This window comes from Juglans microcarpa x Juglans regia, chromosome 5D, assembly GCF_004785595.1.
Source record: "Juglans microcarpa x Juglans regia isolate MS1-56 chromosome 5D, Jm3101_v1.0, whole genome shotgun sequence".
NCBI classification, from domain to species: Eukaryota; Viridiplantae; Streptophyta; class Magnoliopsida; order Fagales; family Juglandaceae; genus Juglans; species Juglans microcarpa x Juglans regia.
The window spans coordinates 22,286,042-22,313,170 of record NC_054602.1 but is presented as its reverse complement, the minus strand read 5'-3'; the positions used below and the strand labels follow the sequence as shown (position 1 = coordinate 22,313,170).

Here is a 27,129-nt window from a genome sequence, read left to right as displayed (position 1 = left end):
AGTATTGAAATTTACTAAATTAATTACTATTTGGAAAACCAAAATTTGAAAAACAGATTATCTAAATCAAACTGAAGAAAATAACATTAAAATTAAGATTTTAAAGATAATAAGAATAGATCTAGAGTGTTTGATTTCACCTAGCAAATCCCATACAATTTATTCTTCATTGTTATAGAATTCCAATTATCCCAAGTTGATGATAAAAACCCCTTAACTATTCAATATTTTCTCTCGAACAATACCAAAAATATCTCCAACTAATAACTTCATATCTCTATGTGAATTTAACTAATTAGAGACTTATTAAGTTCTTTGAATTTTTCTTGAAAATCACACTAATTGTGGTAAAGTATCTCTACTTTCACTCAACTAATGGTGCTTAAACCTAGAGCACTAATCACAAATTACCTCTTGGCCTCATTGCAATTCAATAAATCGAACAATAATTAGTTAGAAAATTGCAAGCATTAGGAACAAGGAATAAGCACTCAATTATGGAAATATTAAAAATGAAATAACTTCGAATATAAACTGTGTGTTCAATGCTAGATGATTATGCCCAAAGAATAACGCGTCGTAGCACAACTTTGGGGTGTCAATTCTACAGAGAGACAAATTAAAAGAATAGCAGAAATAACAAAGAAACTAAAGAAAAATATTAAATGATTAATGGAGAACAAATATTAAATTTGAAAGCAAATTAAAGTAAAGTGACTAACAGAAAAAGTACTCAAATTTGACAAACAGTAAAGCATCGAGAATCCCTTGCACAAATCCAGTATTTTAATTATTCTTACTTCATTGAATAACTCAATTGGAAACTCAATTCCCAAAATTCCCAATCAGAAGGTATCGATTTATAAACCAAAATTAACTAAATGTAGCCCTTTGAAAAATGATTCACCACTTTTAAAATGCATAAATTATTATCACTATTGAGAAAATCCAACGATGACAATATACTTAGGGAGCGATATTGCAGCAAACAATTAAATCAATCTAGATAAGTAATTGATCATTAATTCTAAAATTAAGGAGATTTTAGAATTAGAGTCAACAACAAAACTAGTATCAAGGACTAAGAAATTAACAGGGTAGTAAAACTTGTCAATTTAGGTCAAAACATCCTCAACTATTCCTCTCGATTTCTTAACTAAACGGTCAGCCAATTGAAGCACCACAGAAGTGGGTATAATTTCACCCAAACCAAGCTGTAAATAAATGGAATAAGGTGTCAAATTTACACTAGCTCCTAAATCTAGCAAAGCTTGCCCAAACTCATGATTTCCAATGCTGCATGTAATGGTTGGACAACCAGGATCCTTGTACTTGGGAGGAATCCACTGCTTAATTAGAGCACTAACTTGCCCTGTCAGGAACGCTGTCTTCTTCACATGATGCTTCCTCTTAACTTTACACAAATCCTTGAGAACTTTACATAAGTAGAAACTTGTTTAATCACATGCAAAAGAGGAAGATTGATTTTTACCTGTCTTAAATTCTCTAGGTTTTCATTGTTAGGATCCAAAGTTCGCTTGCTTGATTTTAAAGCTTGAAGGAATGGTACCTTAACAGGACTCTTTGTCACCTCAGGTTCCTTGGGCAGCTTGGTATCACTACTATCTTGAACCTTTTCCATATCCTCTAATTTGTTCATTGTTGGGATGTGTAATGACTTACCACTTCGTGTCATAATAGCATTCACATCCTTCAATTTCTCTTACGCCATGTGTTGACCATGGGGTGCGGACTGAGCCTGAGAAGGGAACTTACCTCGCTGATTCACACCCAAGGAGCTCATCAATTTGGACACTTGGTTATTTATCTCCTTTTTTTCTTCAACAACCTGCGTAATCAAATATTCAAACTTTTGGTTAGTCTTACCCTGTGCCTCAATAAAAGCATGCAAAGTGTCTTCTAAAGGACTCCTAGAAGATGAAGGTGCAGGATATGATCTAGGGGGTTGTGCAGGCAGCTGGTTTTCAGATTTATAGCTAAAATTGGGGTGACTGCGCCACCCCGGATTATAGGTATCAGAGTAAGGTGTAAAAGGCTTCTTGTACATACCTAAGGCATTACATTGTTCCTAATACATCTCTCTCATCTAAGCAACTGTGTGGCACTCTTGGGCAAGGTGATGTACCCCGCCACACACAAAACATAGTCCAAAAGACTCTGCATGATTAGCCATGTGTGTTTGCTTTAAGTCCTTAGTCTTTAACATATCTAGCTCCCTAGTGAGCATCTCAACCTTAGCCTTTAGGCTATCTTTTTCCTTGAGATGGTAAATTCCACCACCATTTGGGTTTCCTATAGGTCGTGACCTATTTGTGCTTTCAGTAGCACTAGGTCCAGTCCATGAGTAAGCTTTTTCAGCAAGCTCATTGAGGTATTCTATGTCCTCATCAGGATCTTTTTGTAAGAACTCACCATTACACATCATCTCCACAAATTGGTGCTCTCTAGGTGTAAGTCCCTTATAAAAATAACTCAGTAAGCGCCAATTCTCATACTCATGGCGAGGACACATACTCAACAACTCTTTAAATCTCTCCCAAGACTGATACAAAGTCTCACTGTCCTTTTGTGCAAATGTGGAGATTTGCCTTTTTAAAGCATTGGTCTTATGTTGGGGAAAGTATTTATTAAAGAAGACCTGAGTCATCTCATTCCATGACCTAATAGATCGTGGTCTCAGCGAGTATAGCCAACTCTTAGCTCTATCCTTCAAAGGGAAAGGAAAGAACTTAAGTCTCACAACGTCATCAATTGCATTTTGCCTACGAAAACTCGCAACTACTTTCTCAAACTCCCTAATGTCCGCATATGGATTTTCATTTTCCAAGCCATGAAAAGTAGGGAGTAACTGTATCATATCCCTGTTTTAAAATCCAGTTGGAGAGTATTAGCTGGAAACATAATGCATGATGGTGTGGCTGTGCGTGTAGGGTGGAGGTAATCATGAAGAGTTGTAGTGGATTGATCTTCGTGTTCACTCATTTCTTCGGGACTAGATGAATTGTCAAATAAAGGATTTAAGAAGTTTGATTCTGACTCTAGCATAGGCCTATATGCAAATTTACCCAATGTGTCTCTATATCTGTGCATGCAAGGTAAAAAAATAATACTAGAAGAAATAAAAATACCATAAAAAGAAAGAAGAAAAAAAATAATGTAGCAAGCTAAAAGAAGGAACGGAGTTACAGCCTTTACAAACTACTGAAAAGAAAAACTATCTAGCAATTATTCTACCGTCTCCTTGGCAACAGCCCCAAAATTTGATTACGTCCAAAAAATAACGCGGTAGTCGTAGCACAGCTTTGGGGTGTTGATTCCATAGAGAGAAAAATTAAAAGAATAGCAGAAACAATAAAGAAATTAAAGAAAAATATTAAATGATTAATGGAGAACAAATATTAATTTTAAAGTAAATTAAAGTGAAGCAAAGTGACTAACGGAAAAAGTACTCAAATTTGACAAACAGTAAAGCGTCGGGAATCCCTTGCACAAATCCAGTATTTTAATTATTCTTAATTCATTGAATAACTCAATTGGGAATTCAATTTCCAAAATTCACAATCGGAAGGTATGGATTTATAAATCAAAATTAAACCAAATGTAACCCTTTGAAAAATCATTCACCATTTTTAAAATACGTAAATTATGATCACTATTGAGAAAATCCAACGATGACAATATACTCACAGAGCGATAATGCAGTAAAAAATTAAATCAATATTGATAAATAATTGATCTAAACATAATCAAAGACCTAATCCATTCAATAGGAAGAGCATGACTGAATCCATAAACAGAATAAATTCTATGATTATTCGGAGAAAAAAACATCAACAATGAATTGAGAATGATAAAATAAAAGAGTTTTAATAATTGAAAATCAAATACATAAATTAAAAATACCATCTAATGTGCAAGTTCATCCCAAGCCCTACTTGAGAATTTAGTTACCCATAAATATAATGGACAATAAAAATCTCAAGAGAAAAATAAAGCGAACGGCGGCTATGGAAATTAATTTCGTCTCTCCGTTCTTCAGTAATGAGCCGTCTCCCTTCTCTAAGAGTACACATTAATTTCTATGATTTCTACTCACATTTTAGCATTTTCGTCTAATAATAGGATATTTAGAGTGCACTTTCATACACTCATCACTAGACTACATCAAAGCTCTAGAAAATAAAATTAGTTCATAATGAAATTGAAAAGAAAAACAGTAAAACTAGTGTTTTTCGTTGGAGTAGGTTGATGAAGCATGCGGCTCTCGCTTCTACCATTCAGATCCGTCTCCTTGGAAGAACCTTAAATGATAAACTTTGGACTATTGAAATCTAAAACTCAGACTCTCCTACCCTCATCCCACAAGACAGGATTAAATAGATGTCAAAACTCAAATCCAAAACTTAAATCCAAAAACAAGATAAATACGGCTACAATCTGACCTAAGGATTTGGAAAATAGTTTCTAAAGATAAATGTTAACATAAATAGAGATTATCCCAAGAATAATGGGATTATCTAAAATGGAAGATTCAGTAATAAGTGGCTTGATTTACGAAGTTCGGGAGGATTTTGTGGTCAGCAGATTGATTGAGGAACTTGGAAGGGTCCTACTGGGTAGATGTCGTGTGCGCTGAATATAACTGGTCTGCTTGCCCAATGACCAAGATGTAAGGTTCCTGACCGAGATGAAAGACTCATCTCGCCAACCTACCGGGCAGTAAATCTGCTTGCCTTTACTAGTTGCTGCTTACGATGTCGTTTAGGTTAGTCTTTTAAGTTGGTCGTTTAGACTGGTCGCCCAATCTTGTCGCTCGGAGCCTTACACCAAGTATTCTCGCCTAGAAGATAAAATATCTCGCTTATCGCCTAACTCTTATCACCAATTCTAGTCGTGAATTCAGGTTGCGCCTTCTGGTCGCGAGTTTCCTCACCTAAATCTCCTCGGCTCTCTTCAGATCTCACCGCCTCTCATCGGTTTAAATCTTTAGTCTCTTCTTTTGTACCAAAATGCTTTCCTTTCACACTAAATCTTCCCATTCCTTCAAATCCAAGAAAATAAAGGAAAATATATAGAAATAAAATAAAATCAATATTATTGAAAGAAAAATGACACTTTTCATAAATAAAAGAGGAATAAAAATCAGACTTATCAAATATCCCCAAACTTAAGCTTTGCTCGCCCTCGAGCAAATAAGAAAAGAAAGACCATTAAAATAAGTATTGGTTTGATTCATAAAATTTATTACCTTAAAGATTGTCTAAAGTCTATAATTCAAAGGAATCATTCAAGATCAATCAAATCCAAGAGTTAATTCAAAACTCAATTCCACCGCATTCTCCATTCACACATTCATGCATACCCATCATTCTCACTTCATCATTAGCTCCCCGAATAGTTTTATGCAAACAAGTAAAATCTCTAAACACTCCATAGGCTTGCTTTTCAAATCACTCTCCACTAATGTAGAACAAGAACTATCACCAGGGATCAATAGGTCTTTATTAAGCATGTAATGTAAGGCTAGGGTGAGGGCTACAAAGAAAAGTTAGGATTCAAACAAAGTAAGAGAACTTATGTTTGAACACGAACAAAATAAATAGAGCATTCTCACTTCTAACACAAACATCTCTTCTCAATCCTTGTGAATCTCTCGGCATACCTCTCTTTATTGTACTTTCAAGTATCTCTCTCTTTACCCCTCTATACGGCAGGTCGAACATTTTCTTTTTCTTTTCTTTCATCATGGAAGTATTCCATATCTTTTCGACTGCCTTTGTGGATGACTCTCATCGGCCTTTACTTGTTGGCCACACAGTAAACAAATTGACTTTTCACACCCAAACTTATGATTTTGCTAATATTGCTATAATTAACTTTACTTATAGACCTTCTACCTCTCTTGCCTTTCATGCTCTTGTGAGCCTGTGACTTTTTGTAAACTTAGTTCTCTTGAAAGGTAGGGAAATAAGTGTTTAAGGTCAAAAATGGCAGAGAATATGAGGTTTACAAGAAAGAAAAATATAAGGCTAAAATATAATTTAATAAAGCTCTAATGGGTGGCTAGGGATAAAAATGGGTAAGCTTGAACGGCTTAATCGGTCCAAAAAAATGCCTTAATCATTTCCCCAGTAATATTCTATCTAGGATTTCGCCTCGAGTGTAATTAAACAAGTTATAGAGTAAGTTGAGACCATACAAATTCACAAAATTCACATAAAATTTCTCTATGTATGTAAAACAATTAATGATCATTATAGCATCCATTGAACATAGAAGATATCAAATTAAGTAAGATCAAGTAAAGAATTAACAACTAAGTTTAAGTAGTGAGAATTTTTCCTAAAAATTATAATCAATTTCAATCATATTCTTAGCATAGGTTTTTTATTCATCAAATCATACCGTTTTTATCATCATTATTGTTATTGTTATTATTTTTTTTTTCTTTTTCAAAAAATAAAATAAAATAATATCCTTTCCCCCTAAACTTAAATATCACATTGTCATCAATGGGAAAAAGGAAGAAAAACTAAAGTAAAGAATGAGAGAAGGTAAGAGATGCTCCCCTTGAAGGTGCAACCGTGTACTCCTTGGAGATCTCCTCCACTCTTCATTCCTGCAAGATGAAAGCAAAAGAATAATATTAAGCAAAAATAAAAAATAAAAACTTGGGTTGCCTCCCAAAAGCGCTTTATTTAAAGTCTATAGCTAGACATTATCCTCTCATCATTTATCACTAGCAAGATCAATGGAACTCTTTTTCGAGTTAAAGTCTCCATCTACACAGGGTTTTAATCTCTATCCATTTACTTTAAATGTGCCCTTTGTCTCGTGATGGACTTCAACCGCCCCATAGAGAAAGACACGGGTCACCACAAACGGTCCCGACCACTGAGAGCGCAGTTTTCCTGGGAAGAGTCAATGTCTTGAGTTAAATAACAGAACTTTCTGCCCGACTTCAAATTCCCTTCTTAGAATATGCTTATCGTGCCATCTTTTAGTTTTATCTTTGTAAATCCGAGCATTCTCATAAGCATCATTGTGGAACTCATCAATCTCGTTGATTTGCAGTATTCTCTTCTCGCCAGCTGCTTGTAAATCAAAATTCAGTGTTCTTGTCACCCAATAGGCTGTGTTCTAGCTCCACTAGTAGATGGTAGGCTTTTCCACAAACAAGCCGATATGGTGACACCCCAATCGGTGTTTTGAATGTTATCCGATAGGCCAATAGCGCGTCATCTAACCTTCTCGCCTAGTCAGTCCGAGAGAAACTCACAAGCTTCTCCAGCATTCGCTTCAGCTCCCGATTAGACACCTTGACCTGGCCGCTCGTTTGAGGATGGTATGGTGTCGCTACGTGATGGGTAACTCCATACTTAGTCAGTAGCGCTTCAAATTGGCAATTGCAAAAATGCTTGTCGCCATCACTGATTATGGCCCTTCTAGTGTCGTATTGGGAACAAAATGTTCTTCTCCAGGGAATTTACTATGACCCTTGCATCATTGGTCAGCAAGGCGACCGCTTCCACCCATTTGGCAATCTATACCCCAAACATCAAATAATTCAATCACTAAAATATTTTTTAAAGGCATCTCATGTTTCCTAGAAATGTTGCCAACCATTTGACAATGATCACATAAATTAACAAAATTAAATGTTACGACCCAATCCTATATTTTTAGGGATAAATTATGGATAATTTTATTTGGCTCAATAAATAAGTTAAAGCCCATAAAAGAATTTATCGGATAGATTATTTTTTAAAATTAAGGCTCCATTATTATTATTATTATTTTCTCCAAGCTCATGAGAGTTAGAGTCCAAACACTATTACCATTCTTATTTCATTTTCATAATAAAACTCCTAGCTACCGGATTTTCTTCTATGAATTTCAAACAATCCACTCCCATGCACGTGCGTATTTTTCTTCATCACTAGGGTTTTCGTTGGTCTATATACAGAGGCTCAGTACATCCAACCCGTTGCCCCTCTTCTCTTCCTCTGCTGTGAACCACCATAGAAACCAGATCCATGCACCCAACCACTACACACCACCCTCACCGAGAGTTCCTCCATGTCAAGAGCCCACAAAAACCACCATGCATCACGCTGCCATGCACATGCCCCTCTTGCACGAAGTCTCCCCTTGCACAGGAATGCCACGACATAATCACAAGCACCGCCCAGCCCATGGGCAAACCATGAACCTTCACTCAGTCGTCCCCTCCACGAAAAGGGCTAGAGCCACTCTGTCGTAGGACCACTGCATGCCACCGGGAACCCACTGCACAGAACCAGTCCGAAGGAAACTTCATGTGGCAGCAACAAATCCAACCCATGCCGCAGGAAGCTCCTCCACGTCTCCTCCCTCAGCCACAGCACCACGAAGAACCACCTAGATCCGCCCAAGTCCATCGTAAACCATGAACCACCTAGAGGATATGGCAAGCCCCTATTTTTAGCCCCTTAAAATAGAGTTTTTATACCCCACCATGAGCCAAAAACCACTGCACCTCGCCAGCCCCTCCACGTCATCTCCACATGCATGAAAAGGGCCGTCGATCACCTCAAGCGACCCCAGATCGTCGCACGCATCCTCTTCATCTCACGGTAAGTTTTTGTTTCCCTCATAGCGCGATTCTCACTCTCTGTTCTCCCTCTATCACTCACGACATTCAGTCTGTCTCTCTCTTTTCTCTCCCACTATTTTCTTCTCCTTCCGTCAGGCTACCCCAGTTATGTTGCATATATATATATGTATATATATATATATTGAATAAATGAACTGCATGAAAATGTTAATTGGAAGGATACGTGTTGTGGGCCTTTGACGGAAATTATTCATGAAGTTGGAGTTATAATACGTGTATGAAATTTACAGAGTTATGTAATCTGAAGGTTGATCATAAATTTTAAGAGAAATAATTATGTGGAGATCAAAGTATGAGAGTTGCGATACTTTAGAGTTTTGAGAATAATTTGGTATAGGAAGATTTTAGGTTTAGGAAATATAGACAATTTTAGTATTTTAGGTTTTAAAAAAAATCACATGTTTAATTAGAAATTTATGCAAATTACGTGTTTATTTTATAGGCGACCAATTACGTGCCGAAAATAGTGGATTAGTGCTGCAATGTAAGTAGCATGATCATACCCTTACACATTTGTATGGTAAACTACTTGTCTTTTACAATACATGCCCTTCATTGGAAGCCACTTTTTACATACCTAAATCATGATTTTATGTGAAGGTTTATGAATATTGATGATCTTATGTGATAATTTATGCATTAAAAATAATTATGGAAAGTCATGCATAATTTTATGTGTGGGTTATGCATAAAATTATTTATGAAAAGTCATAATTTTATGTGAGAGTTATGCATAAAATTATTTATGAAAAATCATGAATTTATGTGAGGAAACATGTATCACGACATTTATGAAAAATTGCGATTTTATTCAAAATATATGATATGATATGACAAGTATGTATGTGATTTCTTTTGAAATCTATGAAATGACAAGTATGCAAGTATGATTATGATAAGATATGTAACAGCCTATGTTATGATATGAAGACGGTACCTATGTTATGGGCATATTGCATTGCCAGGTCGTGTATGCTGGTAGTGCACCCAATATGTCTTCCTTATGTATGGATTCCACAACTCGCAGCCACTGGCGAAATTGGAATCTACTTAGATTTGCTAACCCTGACTCACGAGGGTTAACAGTGGGTAGCAGCATATGATAAGTGAAAGATAAGTTCATGTTCATGTTCATGTTCATGTTATTTACGTATGTATTTATGAGTATGCACATTTTTCAAGAAACCTTATGTTTATTATGTTTACTGTATGATGTGTTGCTTATTGAGTATTCGACTCATTTTTTATATATTTTTATGTTTTTAAACCACCCCAGGCGATGACATTTATGAGGATGAGACTGCAGGACAGGACTTGACCCCGGGAGACGAGGCAGAGGCCTAAACAAATTATGCTAGGATTAGTTTTATTGTTTAAGCTTTAAATAAATTATTTTGATAAGCACATGATACTTTCATATTTTCTTAATAAATGCTTCCGCATACTCTATTTTAGATTTTATGTATTTATTAAAATTTGTTTTATTTATGGAAACTTTCGCATCTGGCGCGTTGTTAAAAAGAAAAGTTTTTAAGTTTAAGTTTAGTAGTAGCACACTGGCTCCCCAAAAATTCTAAAATGTATTTTTGGGAAGCGGGGTGTTACATTAAAAGAGTCTTTAAAAATAGTTGGCCAATAAAAGCTGCATTGTAAAACTTTCGCTGTCGTTTTTGCTCCATCAAAGTGACCACCTGCTTCCAAAGAGTGTGATGCAAACCAAGGTGGGCCTACTCTTAAAGATCATTTGCAAATTCTAGATGGGCCAATTACAAGATCAATGGCCAAGAAGATCAAGGAAGCAATGCACGAATTGGTGCAATCCACTTGGGATGAAGCTAGCAAGAGCCCAACACTCGAGATGGGCTTGAAAGAAGGAGAACCAGCTTTGATCCACTTGATTCAAGCTGTGGAAGACGTGACATAGAGATAGGGCCTATTGTTATTGGAGACTTCCAATTTGGTTAAATGATTTATTTTATTAGTTTAGAATAAGTGGGCTTGAAGATGTCTGGCCCACACGTCTTATTTCTAATGAACTAGGGCTTTCGAGAAGGCCTTGTATTTTGGCCAAGGGCTTATTTGGAAAGTTATTTTTTAGGAATTAGGGTTTCAAGAGATACTGTAGCGTTACTGTAGCCGCGGGTACTGTAGCGTGACACTGTTCATCAAGGCATTTTGGGTAAAAAGGGGCTTTATTTTGGCTAGGGTTTTAATTAGGTTTAGTTTAAATACTCCTTGTAGCCTCATTTGAAGGTTAGACAATATTGAATGTTATTTGGGAGTTGAGGTTTTTCCTCTTGTTCTTGATTGAACTCTTGAACTTATCAAAGGTAAATCACAACCTTTGTGGCGTTCCTCCCTTGTAATCTAGGTTCTTGAGAGGGGTTCTTCAACGGGTTTAGATTTTGATATAATCTAGGTTCTTGAAACGAGTTCTCATCGGGTCTAGGTTTTTCCATCCATTGACTTGAATTTCGCTTTCTTTGGGAGTTTTCAAATTGACTATGGGTTTAAGGGATTTCATTCCCGCGGGTTCATATCATTTGGTATTTAGAGCAAGGTTTCCAATCAGGTCTGATTCTATCTTTTTTTTTTCTTGCATATTTAATTCTAGGGTTTCATTGTTGTAGGATTGATTAAAAAAAAAAAGAAAAAAAAATTAGAGGTGGCTGCTGTATTTCTTCACTATTGTTAGGGTTTCCAAATCTCATTGTTCTAGGGTTTATGTTGGCTAAAATCTGTTGTTCTAGGGGCTGTCGTATATCACTTGTCTTAGGGTTTTTGATTTATTGTTAGGGTTTTCTCAATTGCTTATTCTTGATTGTGATCAAATCAGTTGGTGAAAAGAAAAGAACAGAAAAGAAAATAAAAGAAAGGAAAATAAAAAAGATAAAAAATAAAACTCAGAAAATTTTCTTTAGCCTTATCACCAAAGGGGCAGCATACATTATTATAGTTCGTATCTTATCTTACAGTTACTATTTCATTCGTATAATTTTCTTAATTCATGTGCCATTTTTTTTCATTCCTTCCGTGTTTCTCTTGTTCTTGTTTCTTAGACCTAATTACTAGTTGGGATAAAATAAGGTTGCTTTGTCTTGATTGAGTTCAATTCGTTCTTAAAGAACTTGAGTGGGAAAACTCTTGAGGTAAAAGGCAAGAGTGTGAGATTATTATCAGGAAAAAGCCAAATTAAGAGTGAAAGACTAGTGGAGTGCCATTATTCGAGTGTAAACACGTAAGGGAGTGTGTGAGGTCTTCTTTTTTGCCACTAACATTCTTTTGTGCAACACCTTATAATGTCTCAGCGGAGTAGCGCATCACCAAGGGGGAGAGCATTGTGCTGGGTGAAGTGAGAGATAGGATGGATCATCAAGAAGCAGCGATTAGAAATCTGCAAGGTGGGAGAGATAGGAGGCAACGTGAGCATAGAGTTGAAAATGAGTATGAGAATGAGGGAGATGGTGAAGATGAGGAAGACTTAGCATCTGAAGTTGGGTCGGGTAGACATGGAAGAGTTAGGCGTGAAAGACGACTTGAGGGGAATCTCAGGGGTAGGGATGGTGTAGATAGAGACCTTGGGAGCATCAAAATGAAAATACCATCTTTCCAAGGTAGAGCTGACCCTGAGGTCTATCTAGAGTGGGAGAAAAAAATAGAGTTGGTGTTTGATTGCCATAATTACTCTGAGGAGAAGAAAGTGAAGTTGGCTGTAATTGAGTCTACTGATTATGCTATTATTTGGTGGGATCAATTAGTGACCAATAGGAGGAGAAATTATGAGAGGCCAGTAGAGACATGGGGAGTGTTGAAAGCTCTCATGAGGCGGAGATTTGCACTTTTTGAAAAAACCTTTTGTTTATTATGTTTACTATATAATGTGTTGCTTATTGAGTATTCGACTCATTTTAGTTTTTTTTTTATGTTTTTAAAATACCCCAGGTGATGACATTTATGAGGATGAGACTGCAGGACAGGACTTGACCCCGGGAGGCGAGGCAGAGGCCTAGACAGATTATGCTATGATTATTTCTATGGTTTAAAGTTTAAATAAATTATTTTGATAAGCACATGAGAGTTCCGTATTTTTTAATAAGTGCTTCCGCAGACTTTATTTTGGATTTTCAGTCTTTATTGAAGTTTGTTATTTTATGGAAATCTTTTGCATCTGGCGCTTTGTTAAAAAGAAAAACTTTTAAGTTTAAGTTTAGTAGTAGCACACTGGCTCCCCGAAAATTTTAAAATGTATTCTTGGGAAGCGGGGTGTTACATATAGCTTCCAAATATCTTTCACACTCCCTAACCTCTTCATCTTCGGATTCAATAGATGTAAAGTGAGTAAGACATACCTCAATTGGTAGCTGTGGAAATTCAGCTCCGTAAGTCTCGTCGGCCATAACCACGTCTCTGTTGCTTATTTGAAAACTATAATGTACCTTGGAAGGGAATTTCATAGATTTAAATACGTCAAAAATGACCTGCTCCTTGCCGACCCTCAAAATGAGTTTCCCTTGCTGGACATCAATTAAGGTTTTCCCCGTCACAAGGAAATGTCTGTCTAGTATCAAATGGATCTCCTCTTCCTCCTCCATATCAAGTTAAATGAAGTCGGCCGGGAAGATGAACTTATCAACTTTCACCAGTACGCCCTCAATGAGTCCTCTCGGGTATTTAATAGATCTGTCTGCCAACTATAGAGAGATAGTAGTCAGCTTTGCTTCTCCAAGACCTAGTTTCCTAAAAACAGAGAGAGGCATTAGATTAATACTTACCCCTAAGTCACATAAAGGTTTATCAAAATATAAATTTCCTTTAGTGCAAGGGATCGTGAAACTCCCCGGATCTTTCAACTTAGGCAGCAGCTTCTTTTGTAAAATTGCATTGCTCTCCTCGGTCAACATTACAGTCTCATGCTCCTCCAACTTCTGGTTGTTTGATAATATATCCTTCAAAATTTTTGCATATTTAGGCATTTGCTCTAAATCTTCAATGAGAGGAATATTAATATGCAGTTGCTTAAATATACTCAGAAATTTAGAGAACTGATTATTAATCTTATTTTTTCTTAATCTTTGTGAAAAATGAATTGGTGGATCATAAATTGAAAGAGAATAAGTTTCAAATATAAACTTCCTGGATTTCTTGGGTTTTGCAACCCCTTTATTCTCTTTAGTCTTCTCAGCTTGCTGGTCAGTTGCATCCCGCATTGTATTTAATGTTTGTGGCTGTCCGCCCACTTCTCAACGTTATGGCTTTGACATGTTCCTTTGTATTGGTCACAGTGTTGCTCGATAAAGTCCCTATTGTCCTCTCGGTAAGCATGTTTGAGAGCTGACTAATTTGTGCCTCAAGATTGCGGATTGAAGCCGAGTTGTTTTGCATGTACTGCATAATCATATCTTCAAGTGTTGGCTTCTTCTCTTGTTATGGAAACTGTTGAGATGGTCTAACCAGCACTTGGTTATTGCTTCATGAAAAGTTAGGGTGAGTTTTCCTTCCGGGATTGAACATGTTTGAATAAGGATTGTTTTGACGTTGGAAATTGGACACAAAATGGGCTTGTTCATAACTTGGTTGGGCAAAAGGATTCCCCACTTGGCAATCTACACTTGAATATTTCCTGCACAATGATCACAAATAACATTAGTTTGAATAACATTAACATTCATTTTACCTAGTTGTTTGGATAGATTTGCCAACTGGACCGCAATTGCGGACATAGAGTCAAGCTCAACGATGTTGGCTGCCTTCTTTGGCATTGCTCTCTCTGCGGCCCACTGATAGTTGTTAGACGCCAACTCTTCCAAAAGTTCATATGCGGCTTCAATGATATGAACCCGCGGGAATGAATTCCCTTGAACCCACAATCAATTTGAAAACTCCCCAAGAAAGCCAAAAATCAAGTCAAGGATGGAGAATCTAGACCCGATGAGAACCCGTTTCAAGAACCTAGATTATATTAAAATCTAGACCCGTTGAAGAACCCGTCTCAAGAACCCAGATTACAAAGGAGGAACGCCACAAAGGTTGTGATTTACCTTTGATAAGTTCAAGAGTTCAATCAAGAACAAGAGGAGAAAACTCAACTCACAAATAAAATTCAATATTGTCTCCTCTTCAAATGAGGCTACAAGGAGTATTTAAACTAAACCTAATTAAAACCCTAGCCAAAATAAAGCCCCCTTTTACCGAAAATGCCCCTGATGAACAGTGTCAAGCTACAGTACCGCGGCTACAGTACGGCTACAGTAACGCTACAGTACCTCTTAAAACCCTAATTCCTAAAAGTAACTTTCCAAGTAAGCCCTTGGCCAAAATACAAGGCCTTCTTGAAAACTCTAGTTCATTGAAAATAAGACGTGTGGGCCAGACATCTTCAAACCCACTTATTCTAAACTAATAAAATAAATCATTTAACCAAATTTCAAGTCTCAAATAACAATAGGCCCTATCTCTAAGCCATGTCTTCCACAGCTTGAATCAAGTGGATCAAAGCTGGTTCTCCTTCTTTCAAGCCCATCTTGAGTGTTGGGCTCTTGCTAGCTTCATCCCAAGTGGATTGCACCAATCCGTGCATTGCTTCCTTGATCTTCTTGGTCCTTGATCCTGTAATTGGCCCATCTAGAATTTACAAATGATCTTTAAGACTAGGCCCACCTTGGTTCCCATCAATGGGTCTTACTCATTAATGCTCCTCCTATAGCTGCATCAACCATAGATCGATTTGTGGGTCCCAAACCATTGTAAAATGTCTGTACTTGAAGCCAAGCTGGGAGATCATGATGTGGACATTTGCGCAATAAATCCTTGTATCTCTCCCATGCCTCATATAATGATTCACCCTCAAATTGGGTGAAGGTAGTGATACCATTCCTTAACCTCGTTGTCTTGGCCGGAGGGAAATATTTTGCTAAGAATTTTTGTGCCAACTCCTCCCAGATGGTGATGACGCTGGGCATTAGGATCAATTTGGACATTAGGATTCTCTTGTGACAGCCCCCAAATTGGACGGTTTGTTGAATCATTTAAATGATGGCCAACTTGATCTCGAAGTTATTGGCTTGTATAGCTGGCCACCTTATACTAGATGTCGCCCCATTGACAGATGGCATAGCATAGTCTCTTAACGCCTTGTGCTCCTGGTCGGCCATATTAAATTTAGATGTGGCGACCTCTTTCATTTTCTCTTTATTGATCTGACATAAGGGTCTTTCAATCTCGGGATCGAAAAGTGTATGCTCCAATGATTTAGATTAGGACATGCACTTCTAATTCCTGAAAAGAAAAACCAAACTGAGATCTAATTTAAACCAATAAAATTAAATTCAAAGTAGTAAAAATCTAGCTAGTATCAATATCAATAACAACTAACTATTCCCCAGTAACGGCGCCAAAAACTTGTTATGCTGAAAAATATCTGCAAGTGCATAAAATCGTAACAAGTAGTAAAGTGTTTTAAAGAAAACAGATGTCAAACCCACAAGAAATAATTATGCTATTGAGTACTAAAATTTACTACATTAATTACTATTTGGAAAACCAAAATTTGAAGAATAGATTATCTAAATTAAACTGAAGAAAATAACATTAAAATTAAGACTTTAAAGATAATAAGAATAGATTTAGAGCGTTTGATTTCACCTAGCAAATTCCACACAATTTATTTTTCCTTGTTATAGAATTCCAATTATCCCAAGTTGATGATAAAAATTCCTTAACCATAAATATCTACAACTAATAACTCCGTATATCTATGTGAATTTAACTAATTGGAGACTCATTAAGTTCATTGGATTTTTCTTGCAAACACACTAATCGCAGTAAAGTATCTCTACTTTCGCTCAACTGGTGCTTAATCCTAGAGCTCTAATCATCACCTCTCGGTCTCATTGCGATTCAATAGATCGAACAATAATTAGCTAGGAAATTGCAAGCATTAAGAACAAGGAATAAACATTCAAGCATGAAAATATTGACAATAAAATAACTTAGAATATAAATTGTGTGTTCAATGCTAGACTACATCAAAGCTCTAGAAAATAAAATTAGTTCATAATGAAATTGAAAAAAAATAATAATAAAACTAGTGTTTTTTATTGGAGTCGGTTGATGAACTAAACGACTCTTGTCTCTGCCCTCCAGATCCATCTCCTTGAAATAAACTTAAATGATAAACTCAAACTCTCCTACCCTCATCCCATAAGACAGGATTAAATAGATGTCAAAACTCAAATCCGGAAACAAGATAAATGTTAACATAAAAGAAGATTATCCCAAAAATAACGGGATTATCTAAAATGGAAGATTCAATAATAAGCGGCTTGATTTACAGAGTTCGGGAGAATTTGGTGGTCAGCAGATTGATTGCGAAACTAGGAAGGGTCCCTCCAAGTAGATGCCATGTGCGCTGAATATAACTGGTCTCCTTGCCCAATGACCAAGATGTAAGATTCCTGACCGAGATGAAAGACTCCTTTCACCAACCTACCAAGCAGTAAAGCTAGTCGCTTTTACTAGTTGTTGCCCATGATGTCGTTTAGGTTGGTCTTTTAAGTTGACTGGTTGTCCAATCTAGTCGCCCGAAGCCTTGTGTCAAGTCTTCTCGCCCAAAAGGTAAAATATCTCGCTTATCGCCTATCTCTTGTCTCTAATTCTGGTCGCACCTTCTAGTCTCAAGTTTCCTCGCCTAAATCTCCTATGCTCTCTTCAAATCTCACTGCCTCTCATTGGTTTGATTCGTAATCTCTTCTTTTGTACCAAAATGCTTTCCTTTCATACTAAATCTTTTCATTCCTTCACATCCAAGAAAATAAAGAAAAATATATATAAATAAAATAAAATCAATAGTATTGAAGGAAAAATGACACTTTTCATAAATAAAAGAGTAATAAAAATCATACTTATTGTAACAACCGAGCCTAATGCCAAGTTTTATATATATATATATATATATATATATATATATATATTTTCGGGTTATGTATATGAAAAAGCCAGGGGGAATTTTTTGAATATTATTTTATGGGTGGAGATAATTTTTTTAAACAAGTTGGATTTTCTTTTATTTGAGTTTGAGTCAGGGCCTATAATTCGCGGAAAAAGCCCAAGCCCGTGTTACCTTTTTTTTTTTTACGTACTACCCGTTTCACGTTCGTTTGTTTTTCCTCTCCATGCACGCCACTTTCCCTCAACTAGGGTTACACTTGAATTAGTTTTTCTCCACAGCATGCGCGTTACTCTCTCATCTCTAGGGTTTTCTTTTGGTCATCCATCCATCTATATATTTACACGTTCTTCATCCTCAACGAAAAACCTAGTATAGTCGTTCTTCTTTTTCCCCCCCTCCTCTCGGTTTCCCACTACCGAAACACAGTTGCTGCCCTTTTCAGCCTTCTCCCTGTCACTGCCTCCCAACACCCACTAGCTCAGCCGCACATGGTTATTTCACAGAGTCATCTCTGCGTCCTCGCATGACAGTCCACCACCCCATGCACCACCGAAGGGTAGCCACTGCCCATGCCACGCGAAAGTAAACCTCTGCACCAAGAACAGCCGTAGCCTCCATCATTGTACGTTGGCAGCAAACTCCTTCACACTGCCACCTCCATCTCACGGAAACCGCCTACCCAAGGCCTAGCGTACTACTCCGTAGCCTTTACCCCCACCGTGCGCCACCACGCTCCCCACAAACTCAGCTTGTTGTCCCCTATTTTCCCACTCCTGAAACAGAGCAAGTCCTTGCTCAAGCCGACCACTGAGCTCCCCCGCCGGCCTCTCCCTCTCCCTGTGCCCCTTGATTTTTCAGCCACGTTACACGATCGAAGCCACCGCACGTAGCTCCCGACCAGTCACATGCCTTCTCGCTGTCCCACAGTGAGCTCTCTCTCCCTTTCGCACGCCGTACTCTTTCCGTCTCTCATTCATACTTTCACCGTGTTCTCTCTCTCTCTCTCTCTCTCTCTCTCAGTGCTCCGCCGAGATCACCACCGTCTGCCTAGCCCCTCGCTACGTCGCACGCTGCCGCGTGATTCCTCCTTGAGTAAGCCCCTGCCATGCAAGTTTATTTGTTTTATGCGGGTATATTGGTTTTCAAAGAATTAAATGAAGTTACATTAGTACCCTTTATTACATGTTATATTAATGTGCTTTTAAACTTTTATTATGTAGTAGTACACTCTTATATAATTATGATTACAGAAAATCACTAAGTATTTTAACATGTTATTAAGTAAAGATTTATTTACGAGAATTACGTGATTATTTTATAGGTGACGATTAATTATTGTTCGACATTTTTGAGGAAAATTCTGAAAAAAACTAAGAAGTCCAGGTAAGCGGGGTTCATATGCTAGACTTTGCATTAAAATAAAATGAGCTGATGTTGATTTTTGAAAAATATACATATTTGGTTATGAAAATAAATTTGAACTACATCAGTTATTTGTTCTGCATTACTCATGAGATTCTGTTTAAGAAGAAAGTATTTTCTGCCATGACTGGTGTAGACATGAGCATATTTTTGACATTCTGTTTCTGAACTTTGAAAAAGGGAGCAAATATGAAATTATGTGCATAAATTATATTGTGATATGATTTTGTTCTGTTCTGAAGATTTTCTGTACTCTATTATGATCTGATGTGATTTCTGAAAAACCTCTGGCATAACTTTCTATTTCTATTTCTGTTCCATTCTGACCTTACCACGGGTGTAAAACTGTAGCCTCTGTTCGGGTTGGTACCAACTTTTCTGTTTCGGGTGCACCCACTTTGGAAACAAAGTGGTTTTATGCGTGGTCTTTCCTATGTGCACACTCGGGGCTCTGAGAATGAATAAGGGGAAGATTCACATTCTGTTTCTGTTCGGTTAGCTATCGGGGTTTGCACAACCCTACCACAGGGGTTAAACATAGTATTTGTTCTAATATGATAAGATAAGATGTGATGTTTCAGTTTATGCTCTGCCAAAGGGATTTTGATTATGAATATTTTTGAATTTTCGCTCTGATATTTTTTATTACACGTTCTGACGCTGCATTTTGAAAACATTATTCTGATTCTGCATTATGAAAGAAAATATTTTGTTCTACATTCTGAACTCTGTAAATGCTCATGTTTACACACTAGTATATGTCCTCTGCTTACTGAGTTGTTGATAACTCATTCCTTATCTCCATATATTTTTCAGATAATTTTGATGGTTCAGCTGGAGAACAAGAGTATAAAGTTTTAGTAAGGTGTGATGATCGTAGTGGAATAAGTGCCTGAGGGTACAAGTGCTTTTGATTTGATGAGTTCAGGATATTTTCGAGTTTATGGAAAATTTATAATTTATGTTATTGAGAATTTCTTTGTCGTCCCCATGGAGGAACATAGATATTTGGATTGATTAAATGGATTAATTCTTTATGAAATTTTCTGGATTTTATAGTTGTGTTATTTAAGTTGATATAAGGTATTAAGAGCTAACTCTCCGGACCTCCAGGAACGGGGCGTTACACTTATCACTTGGCTTAGTGTAAAGTGCTTGTGATGTGTTATGGCCGAAAAACTTTGGCATGGGTTGAAGATCATCCCTTGAGCTTTTGGCCTCCCAACTCTGAGAAACCCTAGTTTTCTCTCAAAGATCCTGAGAGAGAGAGAGAGAGAGTTGTGTGGATGTACCGTGCTCCCTCTTCCTTAGTAAGCGAGACCCTTAGTTTCCTTCCTTGTCTGGAGGTTGGAGGAGACGTGTGTTTGGGTGGCAAGAAAGTGGTGAGAAATGGCTTAGGCATGTGAGAGGAGAAGAGAAGCAAGAATGAAGTGTTTGAGAATTCGAAATTTGCCCAAAAAGACTCTTCACTTGTCGGCCCCTCCCCTTTTATAGACATCTTCCCTTCTCTCACACTCTAACCTTGAAAATGTAAGAGACTCACGCGGATGCCATGTGGTACAATGGCCAAAACCCCCTTCATCTTCCTCATCATTGTGTTGTTTTGGTAAAGTTAAGAGTCCTATTGACAAGTGGCGTGTGAGACCCTTCATCCGAAACCCTAGTTTTCAAGAGTTCCCCTCTTCACGTGTTTAAGTTCAATGAATCTAGTGGGTAAAAGGTCAAGTGGTGTGTGCATGTGTGTGTGGCCGAACGTAGGGAGTGTGTGGCCGAATCATTCTTGGGAGGATGAGTGTGTGCATGCTTGGCAGTTAGCAAGTGGTGTGTGTGTGTTTTGTTCGCCCTTCTCATTTCTCCATAAGGTCTCTTCCACTTCCCTAGCTTCTTGGGGTGGCATGTAGTGACAACTTCCTAGGTGAGTGACATGTGGCACGTGGGAGAGTAGCATGTGTGTGTGGCCGAACCTAGGGACTAGGATTTTGCCTTGTCCCATTGTGCCTCTCCACTCCTAATCATTTATTCTTTCTAGAAACTCCCCTCTCGAATGCATGTCTGACACTTTGGCAAAGAAGTTGTTGGATCTTCTAGGGTGGGCGTGCATCTCACCTTGGCCAAAACCCTAACTCTTGGTTGGTTGTATTTTTGTCCTTTGAGCTCCCTTATGCACCCCTTTCCCATGCAATCTTCCTTGGAACTCACATGGTTTTGACAATTGGCAAGGAAAAAGTGGGTGGTTGGCGTGTGTTGGTGGAATGGCCGAGTATCCCTTGTCTTCCGTAGGCGCCTCATGATTACTTCCTCTAGAAAAATCCTTCTTTCCCTCTACATGAATAACAAATGTCAAAAATCTAATGTTCTTGTCATGGATGGCGTGCTAAGGCTTTTAGGCTACACCAAACCCTAATTCTCTCACCCTACTTCCCACTATTTGGTCCAAGATTTGTTGGGCCTTGAATGTATGACAAATGGCCATGGGTTTTTGGGGGTTGGGCGTGTACCCTAAACCTTCTAGGGTTTTGTAATTCAATCTAGTAGGCTGGCTGAAATCCAATGGCCTTGTTGCGCCTCTCTCATGGGCTAAAATGAATTACACCCAGGAAAAAAATTTGAAATAAATAAAACCCCAAGATTTCTTAAGGCTCTAAACCTTATGCACTGTCCAACTTAGGTATATCATGCTGACAAAAGCAAGAGAGGACTTGGTTAAGTCCGGGTTGTCACAAAGAGATTCTTAAAACCTAGAAATTCATCCGTTGAATTTTTGGTCAGTTGTAACACCACCAATGCAAAGCTTCTTGATGAGTGCGCGAAAGTACACTCTAAATACCCTATTATTAGATTAAAATGCTAAAATATGAATAGAAATAATGAGATATAATTTATATTGTTGAATTTAATATCTATTCACACTGAGATATATTTGAGCATGATTTTATAACATTTTAAATCTCAAATATTGCATTATTGGTTGGTGAGAGATAATTTGTAATTGGGTTTTACACTTAACATTTTTGGAAGTTTTCAATTTATGCTCTAACCCATGTCATTTTCTGTTGGATTTTAAGGTCAAGAAATGAAAAGCGTAAAAACAAAAAAAAAAAGAAAAAAATCACATTTGCGGGACCCAGGAGAGGTAATTCATTCTTATTCATTGGACTCACACACACGTGGGATCCAATTTTTGGTTTGGAACTTTGGAGAAACTCATAGTACACATGCTGAAGAAAAAAAAAAAGGGTCTTTTGGTTTGGAAAGTAATCACATGGGGGCCATTTTGAGTTTTACTTTTTGGGTTTTACCGAATATGTTTTTTTTTTTAATGGTTTTACATGTGGGGGGCACGACACAAGAGGTGGGCCCACACAATTTAAGTCACACTTTCATGCATCACACGACACCTCATATATATTCTTAAGCGAAGAACCAGAGCACCGTTGCTGGAGAAGACGAACTGAAGAACGAAGAAAATTAATTTCCATGGCCGCCGTTTGCTCTATTTTTCTCTTGAGATTTTTGTTGTCCATTATATTTAGGGGTAACTAAATTCTCAAGTAGGGTTAGGAATGAACTTGTACAGTAGATGATATTTTTAATTTATTTTTAATTTATGTATTTGATTTTCAATTACGAAAACTTTTTTGTTTTATCATTCTCAATTCATTGTTGATATTTTCTTCTCCGAATAATCATAGAATTTATTCTATTTATGGATTCAGTGATGCTTTTTCTATTGAATGGATTGGTTCTTTAATTATGTTTGGATCAATTATTTATCTTTATTGACTTAATTCTTTGCTGCAATATCGCTCCCTGAGTATATTGTCGTCGTTGGATTTTCTCAATAGGGATAATAATTTACGTATTTTAAAAGTGGTAAATGATTTTTCAAAGGGTTACATTTGATTTAATTTTGGTTTATAAATCTATACATTCCGATTGAGAATTTTAGGAATTGAGTTCCAAATTGAGTTATTCAATGAATTAAGAATAATTAAAATACCGGATTTGTGCAAGGGATTCCCGACGTTTTACTGTTTGTCAAATTTGATACTTTTTCTGTCAGTCACTTTGATTCACTTTAATTTGCATTTAAAATTAATCTCTATTCTCCATTAATCATTTCATATTTTTCTTTAGTTTCATTGTTCCTTCTGCTATTCTTTTAATTTGTCTCTCTGTGGAATCGACACCCTAAAGCTGTGCTACAGCTACCGCATTATTCTTTGGGCGTAATCAAATTTTGGCATCGTTGCTGGGGAGATGATAGAAGAATTGTTAGATAGTTTTTCTTTCTAACTGTTTGTAAATGCGGTAACTTTGTTCCCTCTTTTAGCTTGCTGCATCATTATTTTATCTTCTTTTTTCTTTTTGTAGTTTGTTTTAGTGTTGCGTTTTTCTCTACCTTTCATGCACAAGTATAGAGATGCCTTGGGTCGGTTTGCTTGTAGACCTGTGTCAGAGTCAGAATCAGAGTCTAATTTTTCTAATCATTTGTTTGATAATTCTTCTAATTCTGAGGAAATGAGTGAACACGGAGATCAACCCACAACGACTCTTCGGGATTACCTCCACCCTACACGCACAACCACAACATCATGCATAATGTTTCCAGCTAATACTCGCCAACTGGATTTTAAAACATGGATGATACAATTACTCCCTACTTTTCATGGCTTGGAAAATGAAAATCCATATGTGCATATTAGGGAGTTTGAGGAAGTAGTTGCGGCTTTTCATAATCAGAATGCAACTGATGACGTTGTGAGACTTAAGTTCTTTCCTTTCTCTTTGAAGGATAGAGTTGAGAGTTGGCTATACTCGCTGAGACCACGATCTATTGGGTCATGGAATGAGATGACTCAGGTCTTATTTAATAAATACTTTCCCAAACATAAGACAAACGCTTTAAAAAGGCAAATCTCTATCTTTGGACAAAATTATACTGAGACTTTGTATCATTCTTGGGAGAGATTTAAGGAGTTATTGAGTATGTGTCCTCACCATGGGTTTGAGAATTGGCGCTTAGTGAGCTATTTTTATGAAGGACTTACACCTAGAGAGCTCCAATTTGTGGAGATGATGTGTAATGGTGAGTTCTTACAGAAAGATCCTGATGAGGCCATAGAATACCTTAATGAGCTTGTTGAAAAAGCTCACACTTGGACTGGACCTAGTGCTACTGAGAGCACAAATAGGTCACGACTTGCGGGAAACCCAAATGGTGGTGGAATTTACCATCTCAGGGAAGAAGATAACCTAAAGGTTAAGGTTGAGATACTCACTAGGGAGCTAGTTGTGTTAAAGACTAAGGACTTAAAGCCAACACACGTGGCTAATCATGCAGAGTCTTTTGGACCACGTTTTGTGTGTGGCGGGATAGATCACCTCGCCCAAGAGTGTCCCACACTTGCTAAGATGAGAGGGATGTATAAGGAACAATGTAATGCCTTAGGTATGTACAAGAAGTCTTTTACACCTTACTCTGATACGTATAATCCGGGGTGGCGCAATCACCCCAATTTTAGCTAGAAGTCTGAAAACCAGTCACCTGCACAACCCCCTAGATCATATCATGCACCATATCATGCGCATTCATCTTCTAGGAGTCCTTTAGAAGACACTTTGCATACTTTTATTGAGACTCAGGGTAAGACTAACCAAAAGTTTGAATCTTAGATTACGCAAGTTGTTAAAGAAAATAAGGAGATAAAGAGCCAAATATCCAAATTGATGAGCTCCTTTTGTGTGAATGAGCGAGGTAAGTTCCCTTCTCAAGGACAGTCCGCACCCCATGGTCAACATATGGCGCAAGAGAATTTCAAGAACGTGAATGTCATTGTGACACGAAGTGGTAAGTCATTACACATCCCAACAACGAACAAATCAGAGGATGTGGAAAAGAATCATGATAGTAGTGATGCTGAGCTGCCCAAGGAACCTGAGGTAACAAAGAGTCCTGTTAAGGTACCATTCCCTCAAGCTTTAAAATCAAGCAAGCAAACTCTGGATCCTAATAATGAAATCCTAGAGAATCTAAGGTAGGTAAAAATCAATCATCCTCTTTTGCATGTGATTAAACAAGTGCCTACTTATGCAAAAGTTCTCAAGGATTTGTGTACAGTTAAGAGGAAGCACCATGTGAAGAAAACAACGTTCCTGACAGAGCAAGTTAATGCTCTAATTGAGCAGCGAATTTCTCCCAAGTACAAGGATCTCGGTTGTCCAACCATTGCATGAAGCATTGGGAATAATGAGTTTGGGCAAGCTTTGCTAGATTTAGGAGCTAGCGTGAATCTAATGCCATATTCTATTTATTTGTAGTTGGGGTTGGGAGAAATCAAACCAACCACTGTGGCATTGCAATTGACTGAACATTCAGTCAAAGTACCCCGGGGTGTAGTAGAGGATGTTCTAATTCAAATTGACAAATTTTATTATCCTATTGATTTCTTAACCCTTGACACTAGCTCTGTTGTTGATACTACTCCTAAAATTCCTTTGATTTTAGCTAGGCCTTTCCTTGCCACTGCTAATGCTCTTATTAATTGTAGGAATGGACTCATGAAGCTATCTTTCGAAAACATGACTCTCGAGGTGAATATCTTCCATATTGCAAAACAGCCAGAAGATGATGATGAGAGCCACCAGACAAACATGATTGACTCACTCATGGATAGGGGAGTTTCTATAGCCCATGATTTTGATCCCCTTGAGTATTTTCTTGTAAATTCTGAGTTTGATTCTATCAGTGATCCATTTGATGTAGTTGATATTTGTGTTATTTTTTATGGAACTCAGGATTATGGCACTCGGGCATGGCAACCGAGGTTAGAGGAATTCCCTGAGAGAAGTGAAAAATAAATTCCTTCAAGTGTGGAAGCACCCAAAGTTGAATTAAAGCGTCTGCCTATGGGTTTAAAGCATGCTCCAGGTGATATTTTTCCTGTTATTATCTCATCTAAATTGTCTGAGTCTCAAGGTGAGAAGTTAATTCGGACCTTAAGTGAGCATAAGTTAGCCTTAGGTTGGAGCATTGCTTATATAAAAGGTGTTAGTCCCCTAGTTTGTTCTCATAAAATTAATTTGGAGGAAGGAACTAGCCCTCGTAGAGACCCCTAGCGTAGGCCTAATCCCACTATGAAAGAAATGGTGAAGAATGAAGTGTTGAAACTATTAGATGTAGGAATCATATATCCTATTACTGATACTAAATGGGTACGTTCTACACAGGTTGTTCCTAAAACGTTAGGTGTTACTGTGGTGAAGAATGACCTGGGAGAGTTAGTCCCAACAAAACTTGTGACTGGGTGGCGGATATGCATTGATTACAAAAAATTGAATGTTGCCACCGGAAAAGACCATTTTCCTCTCCCTTTTATTGATCAAATTCTTGAGCGTGTGGCTGGTCATCCTTTCTATTGTTTCTTGGATGGTTATTATGGTTATTATCAAATTGAAATTGCATTAGAAGACCAGGATAAAACCACTTTCACTTGTCCTTTTGGTACTTATGTTTTTCGTAGAATGCCATTTGGATTGTGTAATGCACTTGCTACTTTTCAATGATGCATGATGAGCATTTTTAGTGACATGGTTGAAAATTGCATGGAAGTTTTTATGGATGACTTGACTGTTTTTGGATCTTCTTTTGTGCATGCTTATTGAATTTAGAGAGAGTGTTGACTCGTTGTGAGGAGAATGAATTGGTTTTGAATTGGGAAAAATATCACTTTATGGTACCTTCAGGTATTGTCTTAAGGCATATTATTTCTTCTAGGGGATATAGGTTGATCAATCTAAGATTGAATTAATCTCTAAGTTACCTACACCTAGGACAGTAAAGGATGTGAAATCCTTTCTTGGTCATGTGGGCTTTTATAGGAGGTTCATACAGAATTTTTCCACCAAGTCTAGACCACTGTGTGACCTCCTAGCTATAGATGCCCCATTTGAGTACACACAAGCTTGTCAAGAGAACTTTAAACCTAATTAGCAAACTTACCTCAACACCCATAATGCAGCCACCTGATTGGACTTTACCTTTTCAGATCATGTGTGATGCTAGTGATTTTGTTGTAGGTGC

The 27,129-nt window shown here is 37.4% G+C and overlaps 3 non-coding genes across 3 annotated transcripts; 2 read left to right on the top strand and 1 right to left on the bottom strand.

The window, feature by feature from the left end:
* The first annotated feature begins 2,513 nt into the window (after window positions 1-2,513).
* Window positions 2,514-2,621, top strand: LOC121266657. The gene has a single exon (XR_005940878.1). It is a non-coding gene; the product is annotated as a small nucleolar RNA R71 (small nucleolar RNA).
* Window positions 2,622-15,451: 12,830 nt separating this feature from the next.
* On the top strand, window positions 15,452-15,558 carry LOC121266638. Its single transcript, XR_005940859.1, has one exon. It is a non-coding gene; the product is annotated as a small nucleolar RNA R71 (small nucleolar RNA).
* Window positions 15,559-23,946: 8,388 nt separating this feature from the next.
* On the bottom strand, window positions 23,947-24,055 carry LOC121266660. The gene has a single exon (XR_005940881.1). It is a non-coding gene; the product is annotated as a small nucleolar RNA R71 (small nucleolar RNA).
* Window positions 24,056-27,129: the final 3,074 nt, after the last annotated feature.